At 44.4% G+C, this 26,042-nt stretch overlaps 1 protein-coding gene across 5 annotated transcripts in view; it reads right to left on the bottom strand.

The window, feature by feature from the left end:
• Positions 1-26,042, bottom strand: part of LOC126251534 (thymocyte selection-associated high mobility group box protein TOX-like) — a 488,002-nt gene that overhangs the window by 139,568 nt on the left and 322,392 nt on the right. The gene's annotated exons all lie outside the window — the stretch shown is intronic.

The raw sequence follows: 26,042 nt of genomic DNA, 5'->3' as shown, positions 1-26,042 counted from the left end.
ATGACTGAGGACAGTGTACTGAACAACATTTCATCAGCATTTACTTCATTTGCAGACTAATTATTACAGCTATTATGAGTAGAATGTTTTTCGATTAGTTAGTACCTCCAAGTATGGATGGCGCAAGCAATCCACCAACGTTTATCTTCCCCTGGGCAGTAGGTCAGATACTGAAGTTTGGACACTTGGACGCAAAGTGGATAGTGTATATTGACAGGCGTAGACCACTTCACAGTGCAGTTATGACCATGTAGAAAACATCAACTAATAAATTTTGGGTCATGTTTGCGGGAAAATCGACAGACATAGAGAAAAAGCAACTAACGCGCTGAAGTGGGAATATATTAAGGTACCAGTTGTCGCAATATCTGTATCTATACCCCTAACGCCCAGTGTAAAAGAATTTGATTTTTCATATATTCTACTTTGTCACACAACTGGCTGAATAAAAAGTTCTAACAGGAAGAAGTGCTTTTTAGTGCACAGAAAGAAAATTTTCCTAAACTGCAGTTCTCCTTGCTATACTGTGTGCTTAAAATACAATGTCTCCAACATACCTTTCGTGTACGGCCCTAAGAGGATAAGAAAGGTAACAACTTATAAGGAGGCACTTAACGCCATTTCCTCTATTATTGTTAGTTATGATGATCTGAATCATCCATTCATTAACACCGCAAAATCTAGGTGTATCAAGCAGATTTATAGGCCTGATACGTGTGTACCCAATCTAGCACCAGAATAGTCCGTCCACATTTGATGGGAACGTTTAATACGAAACCAAATGTACAGTAAAAAGAAAATTTTCAGTTTAATACTAAGCTTTCTTTTTAAGCTTGCTTTTCCTTCCATATATTCTGTTACTATTGTGAATGGCTGTGGTTACACACGGATATGTTGCAGTTGTGAAATCGTTCATGATCCAACGCTTTCTGACCGTCGCTAATACCGTTTATTCGATACAGAGAAACCAGACTGTAAAGTGCGGGACACTTTTCAGTACCTTCTCTCTCTCGTCACACTGTGTAACAAGCAATGAGAGCGGTGCTAATAAACCAGTCAATCAAGAGCATGCCTCCGCCATGGATACTGCCAATGAGTGCTATTAAAATTTCCATTTGCCGCATATGTATTATCGCCACAGCAGGCGGCGGAATAACTCGCGAAAGTTGGACAAACCTGGAAATAAACCTTACGCAGAGTTTTAATGGGAGTGTGGGGGTGCTCTTCGGTAACTAGCTGCGGTCCACCAAGATAATTCGGATCGCTCCAAGTCATTATAAGCCGAGCGCAGATAACGCGGGACCGCCTTGTTTTATGTGCGGGCCACTTTACGACTGGCGTGATAACACTGACACTTAACAAGCACAGCCACTGCCGAAACAATTTAACGGGCTGCAACCGGCGTAAAACAAATACCATTACATCCACCCGGCCACAACCCCTTTATGCCTGTCGCAAGTTCGGTAGCGACAACAGGAGATACATTTCTTCTCCGTAATGCACTTAGTGTGTTTCAAGGCGACTCAAGACGTGACACTTTATGGCGGAGTGGCATCGGCGGTATGACTGTTTCAGTAGGTACACCAGGAGATATATGGACATATAATCAACGTTAAACAAGATGGAAGTGAACTCTGTCGACAGATTTGATGGTGTACATTTTTTGAGTGGTTTTATATAAGGTATCCATAGTATCTGGCGAATTATTGTTTATATTGAGCGTTTTTACTTTGGCAGAATTCACACGTGGTGGGTATTTCTTCATATTGGATTATGCACCTCTGTTTCGTTTGACTGCTTGTCACCTTCAACTCAGGTTAATCTAGTAAAAATAAAATGACAGAGAGAGAGAGAGAGAGAGAGAGAGAGAGAGAGAGAGAGAGAGAGAGAGGAGGGGGGGGGGGGGGAGAAGAGGATCAAATATAGGTCAGTTGTCTACGAATTTTGTAATCTGAGATCTCTGGGTTTTCGTGTTTTTAACTGTTGAGGTACCTATTATTTTAACTAACGATGGAAACTAACGATGGAATAACGCTCTGCTGAGTGGCGCTTTACGAGTCCAATGGTGCTTTCACTGGTGTCTCATTATCGAAAAATGAAATGGACCTTAACTTGGTTCAATAACCTGTGATCAAGTGTACGCAGAGTTAGTCATTTATCGAACTTTACCTTGGCGCATGTAGATTCTTAATGACGAGAAACTAACAAATTACCCGTTCCAGCATAAGGCGTGATAGCTAATGCATGGTTCGATCAAATTTAATTTGTTATGGTTCTGTTCGATGTCGTCGATTACCATCGATGGACTACCTGTGCTTGAATGACTTGAGGAATATAGTTCACGAGAGTCCAGTCGACAGACTGACACGTGACACAGTCGCTGCCTATATAGATCCCTTCCTGAGCAACCTGTGCTTTTCTAACGACATTTAGTTGTATAATTTGCTGTGTTTTTGAAGACTGAGTATTTCATCTGCTTTAAAGAAAGATTACATATTTGTCATCCTCTGCCAACATACATGAATTTTTTTCTTGGAGTTTGCCTCATGATTGTAGATCTCTAATACGTTAATTGTAATACTGATGTGTTAGAAGCTGATTAGCAGATAATTAATATTTATTTGTTATGAATCAGTCCTATTTAAAATGGCTTGCGGGACATAATGCATGACTAAAACATCGAATTTTTATTATTTTGGTGTATGGTAATGCATAGCGAATGTTCCCTGAACGAAAATTCATCCCGAATGTACTTTAATAACTTTTAACTCTGTCCGCAGACTTCGCTTCTACCCTCTAGGACGATGCGTACACATTATGGGACGTAAACCCCAGGACTTACATGATAAGGTTTGATATCTTGTGCCTTTTCACTTGAATAAGAATGGGACCTAAATCCCCTAACCAGCCTACGTTTGTCTTTTTCATAGATACGGTGGGCAATAGAACTGTTGAATTCATTTCCAGATTCGCTAGCTTTTTATTTACCTGCCGTTTCGATATTTTGAGATTCTAATTATTTTACTGTTTTAATACAATGTTATCAATTTTAAGAACACAAGGTAGCGGTCGTTATATTTTAACAGTAATAACTGGTAACATTCAACCGTTTTATGCCCCACACACAACGCAACAATGCGTTTCTAAAAACGGTGCTCTCATTATCAGCTCATGATTTAAAACACGAAAAAGTTTACCACCGCATTTTCGACGTGCATAAAGTGAAATGGAATAACAAGTTACTTGAATGTGGCCTCCTATTACATTAATATCGTCGGCTTCTGTCCGTATTCGTCCCATCTCACACCTACCACCCAGCAATCCGTGTGTTCCTGATCAGCTGTGGGCTCCAACAGTGTCGAATTGGCGCTGCTCCAGGTGCTGGGAGTTGTGGCCTGACATGTCCGGAGCGCTTACACAGTCATGTCCGAGGTATTTCTGTGTAAACGCTTACACAGTGACACTTCGGACATGTCAGCACACAACTGCCAGACACCTGGAGAAGCACTAACTTGACACTCTTGGAGCTCAAAGGGATCGGTCTCTTTCTGTTAACATACGGATTTTTATTTCGATTTTGTTACTTCAGTTTCAGGCAATTTTCTCGCCTACTTAAGTCGTTGTCGGTAATCGGTGATATTTTTTTTGTCCACTATGCACACTGAAGTAGTGTCGACATTCATTACAAACTTCATAATTTACGGCCCGAACGTTCTAACTCTGTTTCTCAGCTCTATCCGCCCAATATTACTTAGTGCTCCCAAAAAAACTCAACTACAGATAAAAATTTTCAGTAGACCATTGACACAGACTCATATTATTTCATATACAAATCACTGACTGATGGTTTGTAGACCAAACATGATATGGAGGAGGCGAGAGATAACAATGCTACTCACTCTTAAGAACAGAACCAGTAGGGAATGTGTAATACATGAGAAGCAAGAGAGTTTTGCAGGACGGAAAGAGTGTCGATTCTGTTTCAATGTTTGATTTTACCATCGTACATACAGGTGGATCAGTCGACATGTTTTCCTCACGTATCAGATTTTCCTGTCTTCCTGTAATTGCTTCGGAAAGAGTTCATTACCAGTCGGGAACGGGCTTACCGCAACTTCGCGTAGAACCACTATATTAGAAGAGGATATGAGGCGATAAGTACTACCAAGTCCCTTTTGGTAGAAAGGTGACTGCTTTGCTTTATCAGTGTTTCCTGTCGTATTTTATCGCGCAGATCATTAGGCCGTTGAGGCAAAATACTGCATGTGTGCAAAATGTGAACAACGGCGTCAAGCAGAGGTATATAGTTGCAGAGAGGACGTTGCAAAGAAACAGTATCAAATTTTTAAAGTAATTGCGGCATTAGCATGTATGCATATTTCGCCCTCAGTTTGTTTCCTGCAGTTTTGACTTAACAGATACCTCATGCGCACAACCATAAATTTCTAGCCGAAAAGAAAATAGAGGAGTGCTCAGTTCGCAGTATTGACAGTGGCGTAAGATTCGACTAGGAAGTTACGAATCCTAGTGACGAAAGTAAACTGTATTGCCAAATCTAGCCGGACAAAATGGGGATAATTTGGTGAGCACAGTCTCCGATCTGGTGATCACACAGCGCGTCATCATAGATACGATACTTTGGATGCATACGTTAGCTACTTCTCGAGCAGATGCACTATGCGGTGCCACTGACTTTCTTTCATTCCATGCTCATCGTTGACAACACAAGCATAACTTTAAACTGCACAATCAAACGTTACTGTCGTCTATCTAACAAAATTTTGCTTCTAGTGCATGATTAGATAGGTGAATGAGGATAACGGCAAATCACTATTTCTCGGAGCTTGCTCAACATAACACAGCGGGATTTTCAGATTAACACGAATGCCCAGTGCGTATGGATACTTACATAATAAAGAAGCCTTACTTGTTGCAACTAAAGACCAACTTCGTGTACAAACTCTGTGTGTTTTCGACGGTGCAGCTGTTTCTATATTTTGCTAATTCCTGCATACCCATGGAATAGCTGAATTTGGGTTTAGTGGAAAAAAGGTCCAAAGGTAAAGCCTTGAACCAACTGTCTCTATGACACGTCAGTGCTGACTGTTCTCATGCTGAGGTTCCTCACGAAATGTTCGTTGTTGCCAGCTTCAAAAATGCTTCAAATGGCTCTGAGCACTATGGGACTCAACTTCTGAGGTCATTAGTCCCCTAGAACTTAGAACTACGTAAACCTAACTAACCTAAGGACATCACAAACATCCATGCCCGAGGCAGGATTAGAACCTGCGACCGTAGCGTTGCCAGCTTCAAATCAACATACCACTCTTCAGGTGTGTAGCTGTGTTGTATGAATAATTAACTGTAATGATTAGTTGTGACGTGTTCAACAACCAAGGGCGGCTATCGAGCTTATTCCCCCACTCCCCCTCTTCACCCCTAATTATTCCCTGATTTAATAAAACGTTGCAACCAACTTCCTCTCGATGTCAAACTTCCATTGATAGAAATTTCATCACCACAGTAATTTTAACTAGGTACCTATGGATTGAGCATCACAATTTTGCAGCTTTGATGGCAGAGACACAGTGCAGAAAAGCCACAGTCCTGTAAAGTCTTGGATCTGCAGTTATTATTCTTTATACAATCCAAACTCAGCGATATCACACGAAATGCTCACGCTCTCGTGAAGCTACTACTGACGGTGCTGAACACGGCGTGTCCTTTCTGGTGAAAAACAAGCACATCTTTTGCAGCACTTCCTTCTCCGATTCGGACATACAACGCTGGCGGCAGCAGATTGACGACTCTTGATTTCCGATGCGGCAAGAGTGGCGAAATTCTGGAGATGGACGGGTCGCGGAAACACGGGGAAATATCGCACGGCATTACATCAGTCACGGGCGCTCAGAATCGGCGGAGCGGCAAGGCGAGGCTAGCGTGCTATCCGTTATGACGGTAAATCCCGGCTGACGGCCGACTGACTCACGGCGCGCGGCCCGCCTGTCGCGGCACAGCGAGACGTGCAAATTTATTGGCTGCTGCTCGCGCAGAAGCGCCGCTGCCAGCCGCCCTTCCTCAGCGCGCAGCCTCAGCTGCAGTGCTCCGGCAGAAATCGCCGTCAAACGTGTGGACGCTGTCGCAGAAACGTTGCATTTGCGTTCGGGAACATGTCAGTGTAGTCCAAACCGGTAATGCTAGAACATTTAACACTGGGTTACATGTAAGTGTAAGGTCACGAGAAGTGGATATAGCAGCCGAATATTTTACGTAGTTGTCACACTTCTTGCAATTTTCAGACGCTGTCGGAGCAAATAGATGCCCGATTCCGAAATTACACCACATTAAAAATTCTGCACCCTGTTTGTGTCTCGGTCTCGAGTGGCAATAAAAGGAATAATCATGAACTACAAATTCTGTTTATTTCCTCATTTCATATGCGTATTAATTTTACATTTGGCACACTACATATAAGAAGAAATTTACAAGTGATGATTACCAAAGACTGAGACAGATTTTTTCACAGATGTCTTTTACTCCATTTCAGTGTTCACATGATCTTTTTCAACGTACGCCGTCTTACTTGATTGCAATTTTTACAGCGTGTCTGCCAGTCCTCGAACACATGGTCCAGGCCATTCTTTGTCAAGTCCTTGAGAACTGCCTCACTTCTCCTGAGAACTGCTTCAGAGTTCTCAACTCGAATGCCCCGAAGCTTTGCTTTTAGTGATGCAAGATCGGAGTTATAAGGCCGAGGAGATGCACAGGTAATGTTGAATTAAGCCGTAAACTGCGTGACTTGATTTGCGACGTGAGGCAGAGGCATTGTCATGATGAAGTCGCGTCGTGTAGTAAATCATTCCATACCAGTAAAAAAAAAATGGTCACCATCACTTCCACTGCAGAAGGAACAAGCTTCGCCTTTTTTGGTGTTGGAGAAACTGGCGATTTCCAAACTGTGCTGGCTCGTGTTCCTTCGAGATCAGAGTCACGCAGCCGTGACTCATCACCGGTGATAATCGATTTTAGAAACTCATCCCCTCGAACGCAGCACTTCACGGCTTGTCTCCACTCGCACTGCCTTTTGTTCAGGAGTTAACAGACGTAGCAATAACACGGGTCATATGGAGATGATTATGTATGATCGTAACGACACTGTCATAAGTAATCCTCAACACTTCACCGACGTGACGTAATGTTATCCGCCGATTCTCACGAATAATCATAGCAGCTATGTTGATGTTTACTTAAGTCACAGCAGAAGTCGAACCATCAGGCCTACCTTTCTTAACACGGACAAGTCGGCCTTCCTTGAAGACATTGAACCACCTAAACACCGTTGCACGGGGTAGTGTATCTTCACCACACGCTTGTTGCAGCTTTTCACAAGTATAAGTGGGTGTATGTTTTAAACGAACACAGAATTTTATTGCGCCATACTCCTCCTCTGGCGCCACCTCCACTGTTTGGCATGCAAAATGCAAAGAGCGTCTACGAAATAGACCATTACTACCAACCGATGCGAGAGTGCTATCGCCTTTGGACATTATACATGAAATCTTGTACCTTTTTAAACATTCATGTCACAGACAGGAAACTATCACCGAAGCTACAGGTAAAAACGAGTCTGTCTTTGTGGATCAGCTCTCGTAGATTAGATCTAATACGAAGGGTCGTAGTGTTTCGGTAAAATGCAGTCGTATCTGACGAGAAGGACGCAAATTCGAGCTCCACGCTGTATGTAGTTTACACGTGTCTTAGACCAGCAGTAAGCTCAAGTTTTCACGAGTAAACATGGGCCTAATAAAAGAATGAATTTTGTATAATAATGAATTAATTCGATAGACCTAACCCTTCCTTCTGAATCAAAAATTTTAAAACCGTCCTATCCCAGTCCACAAACGATATTTTGCCCGACTTTGAAGACTAACGTACATAGTGCAACCAGCTCGTAGGGCTATGAAGAACACGGCACTCGAATAGCTTGAATATCTTTCGGCTTTTAGTATCGGTCGCAGTGAGTGCATATTTCCACTTTTATGTTTGTTATTTACCAGTAACTAAAAAATGTAAACAGAGGGCCGGCCGCGGTGGTCTAGCGGTTCTAGGCGCTCAGTCCGGAACCGCGAGACTGTTACGGTCGCAGGTTCGAATCCTGCCTCGGGCATGGATGTGTGTGATGTCCTTAGGTTAGTTAGGTTTAAGTAGTTCTAAGTTCTAGGGGACTGATGACCACAGATGTTAAGTCCCATAGTGCTCAGTGCCATTTGTAAACAGAGCAAACTCAACAAACCAAATAATTCAATTCATATGATAGTGATAACCGCAATTTTTAAATACCTTCAGGGATAGGGCAGTAATTTTCAAAAAGCTTTCTTTTGATTATGTAAAAATCACTGAAAGGATAATGTATATGCCGTCTTCCGGAGTTTGCAAATGATCTTTCTATGCGTACAATAACCTAAAAGGTGTGAATTACGATTACACTAACTTAACGTGGTTTGTTTCGTTTTAAGCGCATTTTTCAAGGCTGTAACTACAGCATTTGAAGTAGACAAAGACTCGACTCTCTTACACGGTGTCAACGCTCGTCGCGAAGCATGAAAACTTGAAACAAAGGAATGGCATTGACCACAAAATATAATTGCCGTCGCATCGTTTCACGAGATTTTTTAACAAAATAAAGTGAACGTGGTTATAGCTACACGGTTATAATGTCATTCTTCATAAAACTACAAAAATGACAAAAATTTCATCAAATGTTACAGCAAAGGAGGATAATTAAAGTATCAACGCCGTTTTGAGCTAAACCGATAAATTCAAATGGCTCTGAGCACTATGGGACTTAACATCTAAGGTCATCAGTCCCCTAGAACTTAGAACTACTTAAACCTAACTAACCTAAGGACAGCACACAACACCCAGTCATCACGAGGCAGAGAAAATCCCTGACCCCGCCGGGAATCGAACCCGGGAACCCGGGCGTGGGAGCTAAACCGATACATGCATCCACTATACAGCACAATGAAGTTCTCTACAATTACTTTAGTTCATAAACAGTGATGTGGATGTAACTGCCCACGGAAGATAAATATAATCGCCAAGCAATTTAAGAATCACATTTAATAAATCTGCAGTTTTAACACATGTATACTCCGAAAAAAATGTTTAAACAGAACAACGTAATATAAAAAGTAGAATCTTCATGTCCATTATGGTTAATCAATCAAACCGAGCTATGTGGCGCTTCTAAAGCCTTCGATATAGGTTTCCTCAGATCGCCTAAGGGCACGCTGGGAGTTTGCTTTGAAAAAGACGTGTCAGAACTCCTTCCCAATCGTTGTCTGTCTGAGCCTGTTCTAAGTCTCTAATTACATCATCATCGACAGTACTTCAAACACTGATTTTTTTACTTATAAAGACTTCTTTCATCGTGTAACGTCTCGTCTCCTCTTTCCCATTTGTCTTGAGAGGATCAGTCGATTTTCAGTTTCCCAGTCGGCTCAGTACTTTTGCAACAACGCCGCACGGAGCAAAGCTTTCTAAACTTTCACCCGCAGGTGCTGCAGCGTCACTGTGGTTGGGGGGGGGGGGGGGGGCTTTCCTTCATAATTAGTATTTCGGTGGTTGCCAGAGCACATTTTTTAGCTCTCTGTCTGCATTTTATATTTGTGGGACTAATTTCTTTACTTCGTGACGACAATATTTTAGTAAAAAAAGTGAACATGAAACGTCGATGTCGAGGAGCACTTCCTTCCAAACTATAAACTATTCGGTTTTATAATAACCTATGTACATGTGTACTTCTTTTCTTGATCAAGATTCTGAAAAATGAGTCTTTCGCCAGTTGAAAGAACATAAATGTAATGCTGAGCACAACTTTCAATTCTGAAGGTATATCTGATTTTAGGAAAAAAATGCTACACGTGTCAGCATTGCGCATTTTGGCGCAGAGAGAAATGCAGCGATGCCGACGCAGAAATAGTAAGTTGTATCAGCGTGTGTCGGATAAATGAATGGCATACTTCGAAAAATAAACAAAATCACGCCTCGTACATACAGTCCACTTTGTGACGCTGGCTGCTGTTAAATGATATCAAAATATAGACTACGCAAAATTACTTTCTGAAACTTTCACATGTTGGTATAACGGTAAGTGATTTCGTTAGTATTCGCTCACGTACAGATCTGTCGCACCTCGTGCAGTCAGGCAATTTTTTTTTTTTTTTTACCCAGTCCCGCACACTTATTATATTTTACTGAAATGCTACGGGGTTTTAGTGAATAGCGCGTCTTGAGCGGCTGACGCGAAACGTCCGTTTGACAATGAGTGCGGCTGCAGCGGAAGAGCGTGTCAGAGCAGCGAGCAGGTAGCTCGCCAGCGGCAGGGGAGGCGCGCTGCGAAACCACGGCACAAGGACAACATTTTCGTTGGCGCAGCATAACACGACGCACGGAGAAGAGAAACAAACGGGCCACCGCCGGCCGTGGGGCGCTAATATCTAAGTGGGATCGTTAGCCGGGCCGAGCACACTTGCGAGTTGTCTCCCAAGTTACTGGCCCGGGATTTGGCCGCACTGCCTCCCCCAGCGATGCCAAGTTTATTTAATGCGCTTTGTAATCTAGATTAGCTGCTAGTCGCGTGGACAGAGGTTTAAAACTGCGACGGGCGGCAGCCAATCCCAGCGGCCAGGAGCGCAATATTGGGGGATTATTGCTATCATCGCGTAAACTTGCTTACCTTTAAGCTTAGGCATCGGCAGCGCGTATTTTATTGGCTGCTGGGAGCTACTGTTGGAGACAGTTTCGATCCCACCAGCAAGACATCACTCTCTCTCTCTCTCTCTCTCTCTCTCTCTCTCTCTCTCTCTCTATCTATCTACTCGTATCTATCTATCTATCTATCTATCTCTTGTGTGTCTGCGTGTTCGTGTGTGTCCATCCATGTGTAAGTTTTATACAACTGGGTACAAGGAATGATATGTTTTCGCTCTATAGATATTTCATAATACATTTGATCTATACAGCGCTTATGGTCCGAATGGTCTCTTTCGAGCTCTTGGCCAACAGGCTCGATTATCATATTGTTGGTTACTTGGTGCTGTTGGAGTATAGGGTTTTGATATGAAGTTGATCATCGATGCTGAACTGTAAAGAAAAGGATGCCAAGAGATCCATCCAACTGAATGAGGCTGATAGAAATACATCACTGTTTACGAAAACTGCAAAAGCCAGAAGGAATCGTCTGAATCACTCAAAATCCGACGATTTGTAGAATAAGAAGTGATTAATATTAACGTCCCCTCTTTTGTGTGACCATACAAGTCAGTGTTATGCCACGTTCAGACGGTACAGAGCCGTCAAACGAAGCGTAAAGGTGCAAGCAAGTGCCGGTATGCCTCGTAGACGTCAAACAGCGCAATATCACCACGTGAGTGAGTTCGAACGGGGCATAATGATTGGTCTCCTGCGACTGGGCCTGTCGTACCGTGACACTACGCATCGTGCACGCCACGCTACTACGACAGCGATGCGTTTGTGGAACCGTTGGATAGAAGAGTGTCCCACGCAGTGGCGAGTATGTACTGGACCACACAAAGTGAGTGTAGCGCGGGATGACTGCCGTATTGACCAAATAGTCGTAATCAACAGAACAGCTTCACACACAGTAATGGCTCGACGCTGGAGCAATGCAACGGATGTGGACTTGTGGTTCGACGCCTTATGATGAGAACTGGACTGGTGGTACGCATGTTATTGCATCAGCTTGTATTGACCACAAGCTACCAACGTCTCAGATGAAATTGCCACGTGAACGGCGTCAGTATCGTGCTGATGGCAAAATGTAGTGTTTGGGGTGATTACTGCTTAAACTTGTCGTTAAGTGATGGCCGCGTAGGTGTTCGAACGCTACCACGATGAATGCATTCCGGCAGACTGCGTTATTGAACAGCATAGCGGGCAAACGCCGACTGTGATGGCTTGGAGGGCCATTGTCTGTAACATGCGATCTTGCCTCCTACAATATGTGATCAGAAGTATCCGGACACATGGCGCCCTCCATCGGTAATGCTGGAATTGAATATGGTGTTGGCCCACCGTTAACCTTGATGACAGCTTCCACTCTCGCAGGCATACGTCAACCAGGTGCTGGACGGTTTCTTGGGGAATGGCAGCCCATTATTCACGGAGTGCTGCACTGAGGAGAGGTATCGATGTCGGTCGGTGAGGCCTGGCATGACGTCGGCGCTCCAAAACATCCCAAAGGTGTTCGTTCTTTGGGATTCAGGTCAGTCCATTACAGGGATGTCATTGTCGTGTAACTACTCCGCCACAGGCCGTGCAATATGAGCAGATGCTCGATCGTGTTGAAAGATGCAATTGCCATCCCCGAATTTCTCTTCAACAGTGGGAAGCAAGAAGGTGCTTAAAACATCACTGTGCTGTCACCTGCTGCCAGGAACTCCATATCAGCGACCTCAGTAGTCATTAGACATCGTGAGAGAGCAGAATGGGGAGCTCCGCGGAACTCACGGACTTCGAACGTGGTCAGGTGAATGCTCATCAATAGTGGGAAGCAAGAAGATGCTTAAAACATCAGTGTAGGCCTGTGCTGTGATAGTGCCACGCAGAACAACAAGGGGTGCAAGCCTCCTCCATGAAAAGCGCGACCGCACCACAATTCCACCGCCTCCGAATTTTACTGTTGGCACTACACACGCTGGCAGATAACGTTCACCGGGCATTCGCCATACTCACACCTTGCAGTCGGATCGCCAAATTGTGTACCGTGATTCGTCACTCCACAAAACGTTTTTCCACTGTTCAATCGTCCAATGTTAACGCTCCTTACACCAAGCGAGGCGTCGTTTGGCATTTAATGACGTGATGTGTGGATTATGAACAGCCGCTCGACCATGAAATCCAAGTTTTCTCACCTCCCGCCTAACTGTCATAACACTTGCAGTGGATCCTGATGCAGATTGGAATTCCCGTGTGATGGTCTGGATAGATGTCTGCCTATTACACTTTGCGACCCTCTTCAACTGTCAGTGGTCTCAAACAGTGGACTTAGGGATGTTTAGCAGTGTGGAAATCCCGCGTACAGACGTATGGCATAAGTGACACCTATCACCTGACCACGTTCGAAGTCCGTGAGTTCCGCAGAGCTCCCCATTCTGCTCTCTCACGATGTCTAATGACTACTGACGTCTCTGATATGGAGTACCTGGCAGTAGGTGGCAGCACAATGCACCAAATGTGAGAAACGTATGTTTTTGGGGGGCGTTCGGATGCTTTTGATCAGATAGTGTACGTATTGAGGGCAGTCTTCTGGACAGCAACCGTTAAATCAAGGAGGTTTTAGAGCCGGCGACACTGCTCTTCCTGCCACGCACATACGGCGAGTTATGTGCAATCTTTCCTGGAAGAATGTTGGGTATCACTGCTCCCCTGGCCTGAAAGCTCGCCTAATATGTCGCCCATCGCACATGTCCGCGACATGGTCGGTCGGCAGCTTGGTCGTTCCGGTCCTCCTGGAACCACTGCCTGTGCTTTGTTACACAGGCCTACAAACCGCTTGGTATTGTGCTCTCCAGCCGCATATCCAGGCCCTCTTTGATTCCACGCCACAACGTATAGAGGATCAGATTGCTGCATGTTGCGAATTCATACAATACTCACGGTCAAAGTGCACTGTACTGCAAGTCGAAGCATTTGTATCTTGAAAAAGTATAAGTTTATGTCTACTGTTGCAGTTTGCCTTCTCACAACCGTTTTTTTTTTTTTTACACCTCCTTCGGCATCAAACGTAACGACTGCGTGCCAGGGGTTGTCATGAGGATGGTACTGTGAACCGAAACCGGTAGCCAAAGGCAAAATAAACAAACTGCGACTGTAGACAAAAACACATAGTTTTCCAGTACTGTACTGATCGCTGTTCCACCGTCAATATGTCGGAATATGTCATTTGTGTGTTGTCTTTAACTTGTGGAATAAATTTCATTGTAACCCATGTCTCGTTCTCGCTGGCGCAATTTTGACAAACTTTATTAATTTTCCACTGGCAGAAGTAAAGCTGTGAGTACCGGGCGTGAGTCGTGCTTCGGTAGCTCAGATGGTAGAGCACTTGCCCGCGAAAGGCAAAGGTTCCGAGTTCGAGTCTCGGTCGGGCACACAGTTCTAATCTGCCATGAAGTTTTATTAATTTTGACAAACTTTATTGTATTACAGATTTTATATAGGCATATGCTCCAAAACAGTCATCCAGTGCCTCATGGAACCATATTACAACGTTCGAAGGAACTTATTTCGCTCACGAAGTTCGTATTATGTTATTCCTTGCACAGAAATAGTTAATACATTAACAGTAGCCATGAAAATGACTATAAGCAGGAATCCTTCGCAAGCTGCATTCTCGGATGGAATGATAAAAATATTCCTCTGCTTCCCACTCTATATTTTGTTGTTAGGCGTACATGTAGATCTGCATAGTCGGGGAAGAGTAGCAGCGTCGTGGAACTCTGGGAGAGTAGCAAAAGGAGCGCTGAAATGAAACGCAGTCTGTCCGCTTTCCCCGGTTGTCTCGCAGGATCAGTGCGGTGCATTTGCTGGTAAGTTGTGAGCGCCGGAGCGAGGTCGGGCTGCAGCAGATTGAGTTACGCCGTGGCGTCGGGGCACGACGCCCGTCGCAAGGACATATCAATATGCAGCTCGCCTAACAAGGGCAGCCCTTTTGTTGCACGCAATAATGGACCGCGTGGCATTACTCAATTGAATGTTGCTTTCAATTCGCGGCGGATATTTTAATCTCAGACGCAGTAAGGCTGGCCACAATAGGCCGCATTAACCGCATAAATCTGCTTCTCTCTTCTTCGTCGCTGTTGCATTGGCACCGACCAAGTGACTGCTTGTTAACTGGGCCGTCGTTTCGAGAGCCCTTCCGTATGTTAGCACTCAAATAAATAACCCACACTGTCCTTGTTAGTTACAGAAATGTCGTACACTGCCTCATCAGCGGCACGTACTCTTATCTGGAAACTAATGCGATAATTCTGAATAACGATACCGAGGCATGTTTAAATTATTACACTTTAACACGGCCCGTCCACAATGAATGCTTTTGTCTACAGTGAACACGTTGCTCACGGTGAAACAGACAAGGGTTGGAAATTTGGAATTTAGAATCTGTGTAAGCGCTAAGAGATTCGGGTTCAGTCCATAATATGGAGAGAAATGGACTCCTGTAAGCCAACAGCATCTGGTGGAAAAGAGGGCAAGTAAATGTCGACGATTTTCACGAGTTTAATTTTTTTAAAGGTATGAAATGTTATTCCTATATATTTTGGTCGACGGTTTTCGGTTGGCGATCTCTAGAAACAGCGTAATCATCATTTATTCCTTTTCTTTCCTTGCTATCACTTGGATTCTTGTAAGATGGGTCTGTCTGTACAATGGGAAAATAAGTCGCAGGGGGTTTCAAATTTTGGTTTTTGCATTTCTCTGGCACACAAGGAAAGTCGTCGGAATGTCTGAATCAGCACCGGTGAGGAGGTATTCGTACCACCCTCTGAATGCAATGAATGAACACTATTGGGGGAAAAGCGTAACATTATGGATAATGGTCAGGTTCCATAGTGGACACGTAACTTGTCCCAAAAAAACACTATTCTAAATTTTCTAGCATTTGCCGCAACCATTTTTATGACTCCAGAATGAGATTTTCACTCTGCAACGGAGTGGAAGGTAGGAGGCGAGGCACTGGCAGAAGTAAAGCTGTGAGGACGGGGCGTGAGTCGTGCTTTGGTAGTTCAGTTGGTAGAGCACTTGCCCGCGAAAGGCAAAGATCCCGAGTTTGAGTCTCGGTCCGGCACACAGTTTTAATCTGCCAGGAAGTTTCATTTTTATAACTGTGTACGAACCTAGCACTTATCTCCCGTTCTCTGTATTTCATTGGCAAACTTTTTTTCGATCTCGTAGGAGACGATAATTGTACAGTATACAACAGCGCTAGCGACCACAATCTTCGTGCGTTGCTGGCGTTCGACACGGGAGCGAAAGCAGAATTTGCTGTGCCTCGGTGGGATGTAAGCCACGTGTCTTCCCACCTGCTCCCTGACGCCCAGCGGCTGAGCCGCCAGGCGCGCTCTTTCCACGGGAGCACAATGTTAAAATTCCCGACAGAGGGGAATACCTCGCAGGAGAGCCGCGGCTGCCTCAATCGTGTGCACACTCACAAGGTTCGCAGAGTGCGTTAAGGTGTATTATTCATCCGGAATAAAGCTGGGAGGAGACGAGCTTCCCTCGGGTTCCGCAACCCCCCCAGCCGCTCCGATGCGATTATCGTGCCCGGAATCATCTCTTATTCAGATCGCAAATCGAACAGCACCCAGTCACCGCTAAGAGCCCATTCTTTTCTTCTATTGTCGCCAGCTCCTTTCTCGAGGATCGTATTTCTTTCACGTGCACTTGGCACAAAAGTACTGACACCGTGGCGGATGTATTTGCATGTCGCGTGGTTTCCTCGTAGTCTGTGTGAGTTTCAACGTCCATCCTATCATCATACAGTCTACCCGATACACAGCTACGTGGTTCTACTCCAAGACAGACGGGCTGCTAATTGTAGGTTATTTCCTACACGCCTTACCAAGTAGAATTAAAGGAGCAGATACACAAGATTCAAAGACGACGAGCGCGCTTCGTCACGGATTTGTTTGTTCAGAACGAGATCGTTACAACAAAAACATTTCCAACGGAAGACGGCTCTACACAGGCGATAGGCCCTCTTATGGTACTACTCTAAAAATTCCGAGAGAACTCTATCCAGTACGAATAAATAAATTACTATCTACAAATTACATCTCGCATAATGACCAAGAGGACAAAATTCGGGCCGGCCTCGGTGACCGAGCGGTTCTAGGCGCTTCAGTTCGGAACCGCGCGACTACTACGGTCGCAGGTTCGAATCCTGCCTCGGGCATGGATGTGTGTGACATCCTTAGCTTAGTTAGTTTTAATTAGTTCTAAGTTCTAGGGGACTAATGACCTGAGATGTTAAGTCCCATAGTGCTCAGAGCCATTTTTGAACAAAATTAGGAAACTTAGGGGCTATACAGAGATGTGTCGACAATCTTTCCTGCCGTGTACAATCTGCGAGTGGAGCAGGAATGTTATTCTCACATCCCCTACCTTGCAGGAAGAAATTGGGGACGTTAGCTGATATACGCTTGTCAAAAATGTTCAAATGTGTGTGAAATCTTATGGGACTTAACTGCTAAGGTCATCAGTCCTTAAGCTTATACACTACTTAACATAAATTATCCTAAGGACAAACACACACCCATGCCCGAGGGAGGACTCGAACCTCCGTCGGGACCAGCCGCACAGTCCATGACTGCAGCGCCCAGACCGCTCGGCTAATCCCGCGCGGCTATACGCTTGTCGTGGAGAATAATAAACAGGTTATTCTCTTAATTACGATATACATTTTGAGTGGCTGTATTTAATGTTGTTCATTAACCACTCTATATTTCGATTCAAGACTTCATCATCAAACATTCGAGGTGATCATCGACATACTGTGCAACCGCAAAAATGTAATTTCATAATCGTTGATCGTTGTCCTGTGACCTTTATTGGCAATATCAAGCCAACCGATGATTCCTGCTTAGTGACCTTGGACTAAGACGTGTCTGAGGAAAGAACGAGACAGACAGCAGTGCTAGCGATCTGGCAACGCTGTTGTGTTCTACTTCTGTAGACCGGTGTCTTCATCCCTACCAGATGCCCATCAGCTCCGCACAGGCATCAATTGATTTTTGAAAGCGACATCAATGAGACTGAGCGTTTGTTGTGTTGTACGAAAATGGGGCAGCGTAATTTAGAACAACCTTATACCATCAAGATTTGTTTGAAACTTGGGGAATCTGCGAGTGTGACCTCTGAAAATTTTAAACAGGCCTATGGGGAACATTCCTTATGAAGAAAACAAGCTTTTCGCTGGTACAAATCAGTTTCGGAAGGCAGAGAACAAGTTGAAAATGAACATCGCTCGAGGAGACCTGCAACTTCAAAAACCGACGAAAATGTCGAATGTGTGGGTGCTCTTGTGAGATTGTTCCTCCAGGACAGATTGTCAAAAAAGCGTTTTACAGAGCCGTCCTTGAAACCCCCCCCCCCCCCCCCATCCCCAGGTAAAGGATGAATCGAGTGTGACAGGACGTTGCAGATAAGCGGATGCTGTATCATGACAACGAATTTTTTACCTCAGAAGGCATTCCTGTTGTTCCACAGCCCCACAATTCACCTTTTTTTCTTCTTTAGAAATTGAAAAGGTCTTAAAATGACGCCATTTTGGGACTCTGGAGGGCACTCAAAAAATGTGACCGACGTGCTAAATGCTCTGCCAGTTGAAGCCTTTCAGCGCTGCACCAAGACTGGGAACAACGACTCCACCAGTGTAAAGCTACCGAAGGGAACTTCTTTGAAGGGTTGTTTGAAAAAAAAATATAAAAACTTTCCTGAAGTTTCCTTCCACGACTGCAAAGGACACTTCCCTGCAGTGCCTCTTCGCTTTGCATCTTCATTACGTTACTGTCTACCTACTCTTCTTTCTATTTGAAACTTCCAAAATTATAGTTCCACGAGTGACAGTCAATCTGCAGTAAGTATTCGAAGTGAACAGTTCGGATCCTTCTGTAAAATCATCACGATGCAGCAGCGATTGTAGATAATAGAGAGGAAATTGTTAAATCCGGCATTTAAGCCTCAAAGGATCTATCATTTATACACCGGCTAACATGAGGTACTTTTTCTCATGTGAGATTGCAGTTAAAAAATACATGTGGTGACAGGAAATTTGTAAAAGGTCATGCTGTCTTCTTTGGAGTGTTGAAGCGCAGTAAACCAATCGTTTCGTTGTATATGACATTCAAACGTAGTTATACCGAATTCAGTACTACAGTGCTTCACAAAGCTTGGGTCAGTATGAGGTGATGTACCCTTACCTCTTTCCTATGTATAATTTAGGTGTCTCACCCGTAACACAGTGTTATTGACTTTCGCGATCTATAGAAAACAAGGAATCCCGTAAACGGGACGGCCAAGAACGACCATGAGCAGTAAACACCCAAGTTCGTCATCGACGGAATGCTAGGCGTAAGTGCCATCCAACATAATAAAGTCTGTTAAAATGCGGCGACGACCTAAACCAGCAGATCCAGTAGAGTCGATGCGAGAAGGACATTGTCGAACAAAACCACAGAATCTGGAAAAACGCATCTATTTCGCGCCGCCTCTGTTCCTTCGCCCTCCTAACGAAAATACATATAAACAGTAATTTAAAATTCGATTTCGCGATCTGCAGATTTCCTAAACAAAACCGGCGGCGGCGGAACGCGCACCAGCGCGGCTCTGCCCGGCGCAGTCTTGCGCCCGATATTTGGGTACATTATTAATTACCGCCGCTTGGGCCGCACAATACCACTCGCACAAAGGGCGGCGATTCAATCGTATGGGGGATATATTATCCCGGCCTGTTTACTTTTAATCTGTATCTGTCCGTATCCCTCGAAGCACCCCCTGTTTTCCTGTTCCACACAGGCACACACACACGGAAAAAGGTTAATTAAAAAAACCGAATAAATCACTCTTGGTGTATACACAAAGGCTACAGCGTGTACAGTTGTGTTCATACGACGTGTGTGATAGCAGCAGGTTGTGTTCACAGTAAAGCCTCCCCCCCCCCCCCCCTTGCAGACTTTTTTGTGACTGGTTGCGGGGCGCTTCTGGTTGGCCGAAAAACGAGAGCATCCCTCACAAACGCGTACCGTAATTCAAAAACTCAGGTCTCGACGTATATTTCTTTTTGCTTTTTTTAATTTTTTTATTTTGCTTCACGCTTCCATAAGTTCAGTATTCATAATTCAATACTGTACGAAACGAAACTGCGATTAGTCAGTGAATATACATATTTAATGTAAACTGTTGGAATGCAAAGCTGGAAATAACGTTAACAGTGCAAAGCACATTCAGTACTACTTGCTCTTAAAGTAAGTGGATATTATGTACATTTGTAGAAATTGTTGATATCTCACGTTAATACTGAATTGTTTGATTTAAGCTCCTTGTTGGTGTTAATTTATTTTACCGGACTAGTTTCGGGCGTTCGCCCATTATCGGCGGTATCTGCACTACAAAAGACACACATTTATTAAAATACATCACGTACTGTGTATTAAGGTTTTGTGCGTATGTGGTTTTTCATATCATTGCTTTATACTTAATGTTTTGTATCCTATGCAAATGACGATATTTCACAACATTCGCACAATAATACGATAACCTGATTTTTATGTATATATTTGCAATCAGCATTACGTATTTTTTAAGAAAATATACTGAGTTCCATTACCAATTGCCGTACAGTCTGTATATTGTTCTTCTCAGCAGACTGAATATATAAGATGTTAAGCCGCTTCTGCGGTAGTTTTCGCACTTGCCGGTCCTTGCTATCTTCGGAATTGTGTGGATGATATTTTACCAAAAGTCTCATGGTGCGTCGCCAGTCTCATGGGTTCCAATTGACTCTAGTTTCTTGTTCTGTCAAGTTATCATATAAGCCCTCCCCCCTCTTACAGGGGAGAGGACTTGTACTCTTTCCACCTATCCGCTCTTTCCTCTGCGTTTAATAGTGGAGTTCCCACTGAACTCTTAACATTACCACTCGTGCTTTTAATTTCACCCAAGGTTGTTTTACCTATAAACTGAGTCAGTTGTTCTGACGATCATTTATTTTTCAATCGTTTCACAGTTTTCCTGCAGCCATTTCGCGTTAGCTACCCCGCACTTTTTATTCATTTCACTCCTACTTTCTTCAGAGTTACCTTGCCTGCACCTGTTCTCAACAAATATCTTGTTTGCCATTTTTAGAGACGTCAGCGCCTCTTCAGCTGAACTGCCTACTGTGAAATCTTTATCGCAATATCCACATCCTTAGTGAACTTCAAACGCAGTTCTGGTCCCGCTATGATTTACAGATGATGGTATCGCTACATTACATGATTTTTCTCGTCTTTTTTTCTTTTTTATGGAAGAAATATTTCTGATGCGAATAATGAAATACTGTCAACTGTGCGAAGGGCCCTTTGGGTAAGGTTCTAGTTCACAATCCAAGATGACAAATATTTGTGCATGCGACAAACGCCTCCCGGCACCGTTGTCAGTGGGGCGCTTTTAGCTCTGCACACTCCTCTCCTGCCGTAGGTGAACCTGTTCAGTAAACAGAAGGGATAATGTTCGCGCCTTCCATAGAAACAGGTGAAGTGAGGCACAGTGGCGTTCAAGCCAAGCTTCGAGTAGATTATTGCCTTACTTTGTATATCTTTAGTTTTCTTGTGTTCCACGTGTCAGCGCTGTAGAAATGTAATTGTTGCGAGTTTTTCCTTAAAACAAGCAATTACCTATCATCCCGTCCCATCGCATTCGGAAGTCACGAGTACCATCACAGCTCTAGTTCGGTTTCACCAGAGTGGCAAACGAATCAAAATATAAATATTTTTGAAAAACTAATTCATTACTCACACAATGAAATCGCATGTGGCGGTAAAATGTCTTGAGCGTAACTTCTCTAAGGTGCTAATGAGGCATAGCAATGCATCTCATCATTGACGTCGAAATACGCAGCTCGAAATGTCGGAAAAAGTAATTTCTACGTTTACACGTTTATTCCATTCCTCTTGAACAGTTTACTAAAGTAGAATATGCATACAATAACTGTTCGTGGAGTACGGATCTGACACATACCTGAAACAGCTTTTTTTCTGAGATTTAATTTCCATGCCGGCCGAGGTGGCCGAGCGGTTCTAGACGCTACAGTCTGGAACCGCGCGACCGCTACGGTCGTAGGTTCGAATCCTGCCCCGGGCATTGATGTGTGTGATGTCCTTAGGTTAGTTAGGTTTAAGTAGTTCTAAATGACTGATGGCCTCAGAAGTTAAGTCCCATAGTGCTCAGAGCCATTTGAACCATTTTTTTTAATTTCAAAAAAAGAAAAAAATGGTTCAAATGGCTCTGAGCACTATGGGACTTAACTTCTGAGGTCATCAGTCCCTTAGAACTTAGAACTACTTAAATCTGACTAACCTAACGACATCACACACATCCATGCCCGAGGCAGGATTCGAACCTGCGACCGTAGCGGTCACGCGGTTCCAGACTGAAGCGCCTAGAACCGCACGGCCACGCTGGCAGGCTTTAATTTCCATACTCTTGAAAATAAATAGATTCAACAATTCCATTTCCCACAGGCAATAAAATCTCTATGAAACTGAGGTAAAATCAGTCTCCGAAAGCTAAAAGTATCTTCTACTAGTTCTTAATTCTCTTACATTTATCTCCTAAATATATATCCACCTCCATCCCCCCCTTACTCCCCTGATACGCACCGACCACCTAACCACATGCCGTTCCCAACAGAACTATAGAAATGAACAACGATTTCTGCAGAGACAGTGAAAGCACCCGTGCGGGCGGTGCACAAGGCGAGGGCGTACCGCTTTCACACGCACGCCAAACAACGGCATTGTGCCGTTCGAGCAAAACGAGATCGAACTGTTTTTAACAAGCTCGGGAAATAGAGAGCGGCAGTCCCCGCTTCATCAAACAGAAGAATAAAGCACTTTCATGTGTGCCCTTCATCAGGCGCGCTGATCACGGCGCTATCGGGGAGCCAATCGCGTTAAATTCCGCGGCTCCCAGATGCCTGCGCCGTCGCTGACGCCCGCTCTTCCCACGTGTGCGCCTGTCGGGGTTGATCTTTTCGGTTCCCGCCCAGCGCTGACGTAAATGACGTAAATGACCCCAGGCTCCTCTCATTACCAATGTCTCGCGTAAAAGTATGTCTCCTAGGACAATTATTTTGAAGCATTGGTTTTCGTAATACGGATTATTTTCGAGTTACAACATTGTTACTATTTTAAAATATGCTTGAGAAAAACAAAGTGTCATTAAACCAGATCACTATCGGTAAAAGTATAGTAAGCTGATTAGTCATCTGCCCACACAGATGGAGATGAATTCAAACTGGGCGGTTAAAAAGGAGGAGTAATCAAGCAGTAGTAAGGATAGAAGTTGAAGCAATGACTGAAAATTTGTACTACAGCCAGCACCTGGACCCAGGTCTCCCGCTTCTTAGGCAGATGTGCCACCCATTACACCACCATAGCACTGTGGCTATCACCTTTTCCCAATGCCCTCCCTGACACAAATCTCAATTCACACCTTCAGCTCATTTTTCCCCTTCTTAAGTGGTCAATATTTCCGAGGTTCTCCGACTCTCCGACACTGGAATAGCACCCCAGCTCCCAACATAATGGGGAAATCCTGCCTGTACCCCAGGCATAAGTGATCTTTTGATTTGATGGAATTATATTTTCCTGGAGACATACGAGTCTCAACTTTATCTTAGATGAGGATATAAGCTAAAGCAATGAGTCTGGGACTTAAACCCGGATTGTGCTGCTTAGGTACAAAGCTGAGGTGCTATTCGAAAGTCGGTGAGCCTCGGCAGTACTGGCAATACTGACGATTTAAGACGGGGAACACTGGTTGAAGGTATGAATTGAAGTTTGTATTAGGACGGGCATTAAGCTAGGGCAGGCCGTACAGCTGTGGTAGCCACAATGCTACAGTGGTTGGCGGTGGCCGTGCGGTTCTGGCGCTGCAGTCCGGAACCGCGGGACTGCTACGGTCGCAGGTTCGAATCCTGCCTCGGGCATGGGTGTGTGTGATGTCCTTAGGTTAGTTAGGTTTAAGTAGTTCTAAGTTCTAGGGGACTTATGACCTAAGATGTTGAGTCCCATAGTGCTCAGAGCCATTTGAACCTTTTTTTTTTTTTTTTTTTTTTTTTTTTTTTTTTTTTTTTTTTACAGTGGTTGGCACATCCGCGTAGTAAGCAGGAGAGTCATTTCAAGTCACAGCTGCGACACAAATTCTACTTCAGTGATTCAGCTTCTATCCTTATCGAAGATAAACTTGAGACTCATGTGTCTCCAAGAAATCGTAATTCTATCACTAATAGTAAACAAAAAAACGAGTTATTACGCATTATATGGTATCTCGCTGAGACTTATCTTCTCTCTATTTCCGATGAGCGTGACTTCTTCTCTTGTTGCCACTAAACTCTAAAAGGTCTGAGTCAAATGGAGTATTTTGCCGTTCTGCAGTCAATCTGTCGGTAGTCAAGTCTAGAACTTCCCACAACCAGGTTCACACATCATATCGGAAACCAGCGTCGGAAAATAACCGGACTTCAGGGCAGGGGCTCTCCGAAGAGTTGCAACGATCAGGAATAAAATTGTCAACGCGCAAGTAACGCCGCCGCGTCATCAGTACAGTAATTGTGGACCCAGAGTCAGCTGTGACTAGGCTTGCCAACTGTCGACCCCAGCTAACTCTGGTTTCTCAATCAGTACCACCACAGTATCCGTGTTATCGAGATCAGTCTTTGCCATGACTGGTATTAAAAACAGTATACTACCAGTCTTCTGCACAAACTGTTATTTCTATTTCTGCAGGGCTCGGCTCATCTCTACTTCATCCTACGTCTAACTTCCCGCTGTAAGTGAAAGTAGAGCAGTAGTGACGCTAGTTCAGTTGAACAGTGAGGAAGGAATAGGCGTTACCTTTCTACTGAAATCAGTCATCTTTCTACTGAAATCAGTCTTGTGAGAAGCCAGTCATATCTTCATGTCTTCCTTTACATTAGCGTTCAGTTCAGAGTAGACGTCTGCGTAATTAAAGGTATAAATTAGCTGGAAACGCAGCATCGGCGAGTCGACGTGAGTCTATATTCTGCTCTTTCCGATTACACTTACATCGCTCGGTGATGTCTACTGGTCAGTGGTTACTTCAGCAACCTAAATTTGCAACTCGCTTGACTGCATCAGTTGACTGTCGTTTGATTTGCATTCTAAAGAAGTCAAATCCTGCGGTGTAAGAACTACAGCCTTGCGAGTTCGTATGTCATTGTGCAGCTTGTCCAGAAAAAATGCGGAACGAAGGAGCAGGACTTGAAACCTGAGGAGTGATGTGACGCATTAGGGCGCTATGGCTCAGTCCTCGCCGGCGCGGGAGGGAGACATCCATTCTCCGTGCGCGGTGAGCAATATACTGTAGAGGCAGAGAGAGGCAGCGCGGCTGCGAGGGGTGGCCCGGCCCATATGCACGCTCCAACCAATAGAGGCGGTACTCGGAGGAAGCGCAATCAATAGCGCGAGACACAGTCGCGAGTAGTCGCTGCGCCAGAAAGACGGCAGCCCGGCCCCTGCCGTGAAATGTCAGCGAGCATCCCAAAGGTCATAACGGCCCGCACGCGTCATCGCCGATCAGCAGGAATGCATCGTGACGCACGACCCGCTGATCGCTTCTGTTCCGTATGAGCGTGGTCACTTCTGGCAAACGGGGCGTGACTGACAAGCTGAAAGCGTCCACTCCGTTTCGCGTGCTTGAACCAGTTGTCAAAGTACTGCACCTACTGCCGTGTTCGTGCACTGTTGGGACAGTACTGATTAAACTACTGCCTGTATAATACTGAATCAGTACACAGCGAAATCTGGAGCTCTCCGGAAGGCAAGAAAGAGTTCATTGTCACTTTTGGGTCCTCTAGAATACGATCTCATTGTAACTAGAGGATGTCGACGTGGGAGAAATTTAAAATTAGGCCACATATAAATGTACTATCCAGAAAAGGACGTAGTTCAGTGGTATTAAACACTGACAAGTGATGGTTAACTGAAGCATGAGACCTCGCTAAATATCGTTCACAGACCGATGAACGATCCGCCACACCACCACAAGATGATTGCCCGTATAGATGGAGGCATTACTGGGGTCGTCAATATCGAAGTGAATTACGCTCTTCTTTACAACATCAGGAGGAGGTTTATTTAGAAGGCAACAATAAATTTAAAATTTAGCTTGTCGCCGAAGTTATCACCGTTAGAGGCAGAGCACTAGCTCAGGCGCTTCAGTCTGGAACCGCGCGA

The sequence above is a fragment of the Schistocerca nitens genome, chromosome 1 (assembly GCF_023898315.1).
Source record: "Schistocerca nitens isolate TAMUIC-IGC-003100 chromosome 1, iqSchNite1.1, whole genome shotgun sequence".
Lineage (NCBI taxonomy): Eukaryota > Metazoa > Arthropoda > Insecta > Orthoptera > Acrididae > Schistocerca > Schistocerca nitens.
This window is presented reverse-complemented; position numbering and strand designations above follow the sequence as displayed.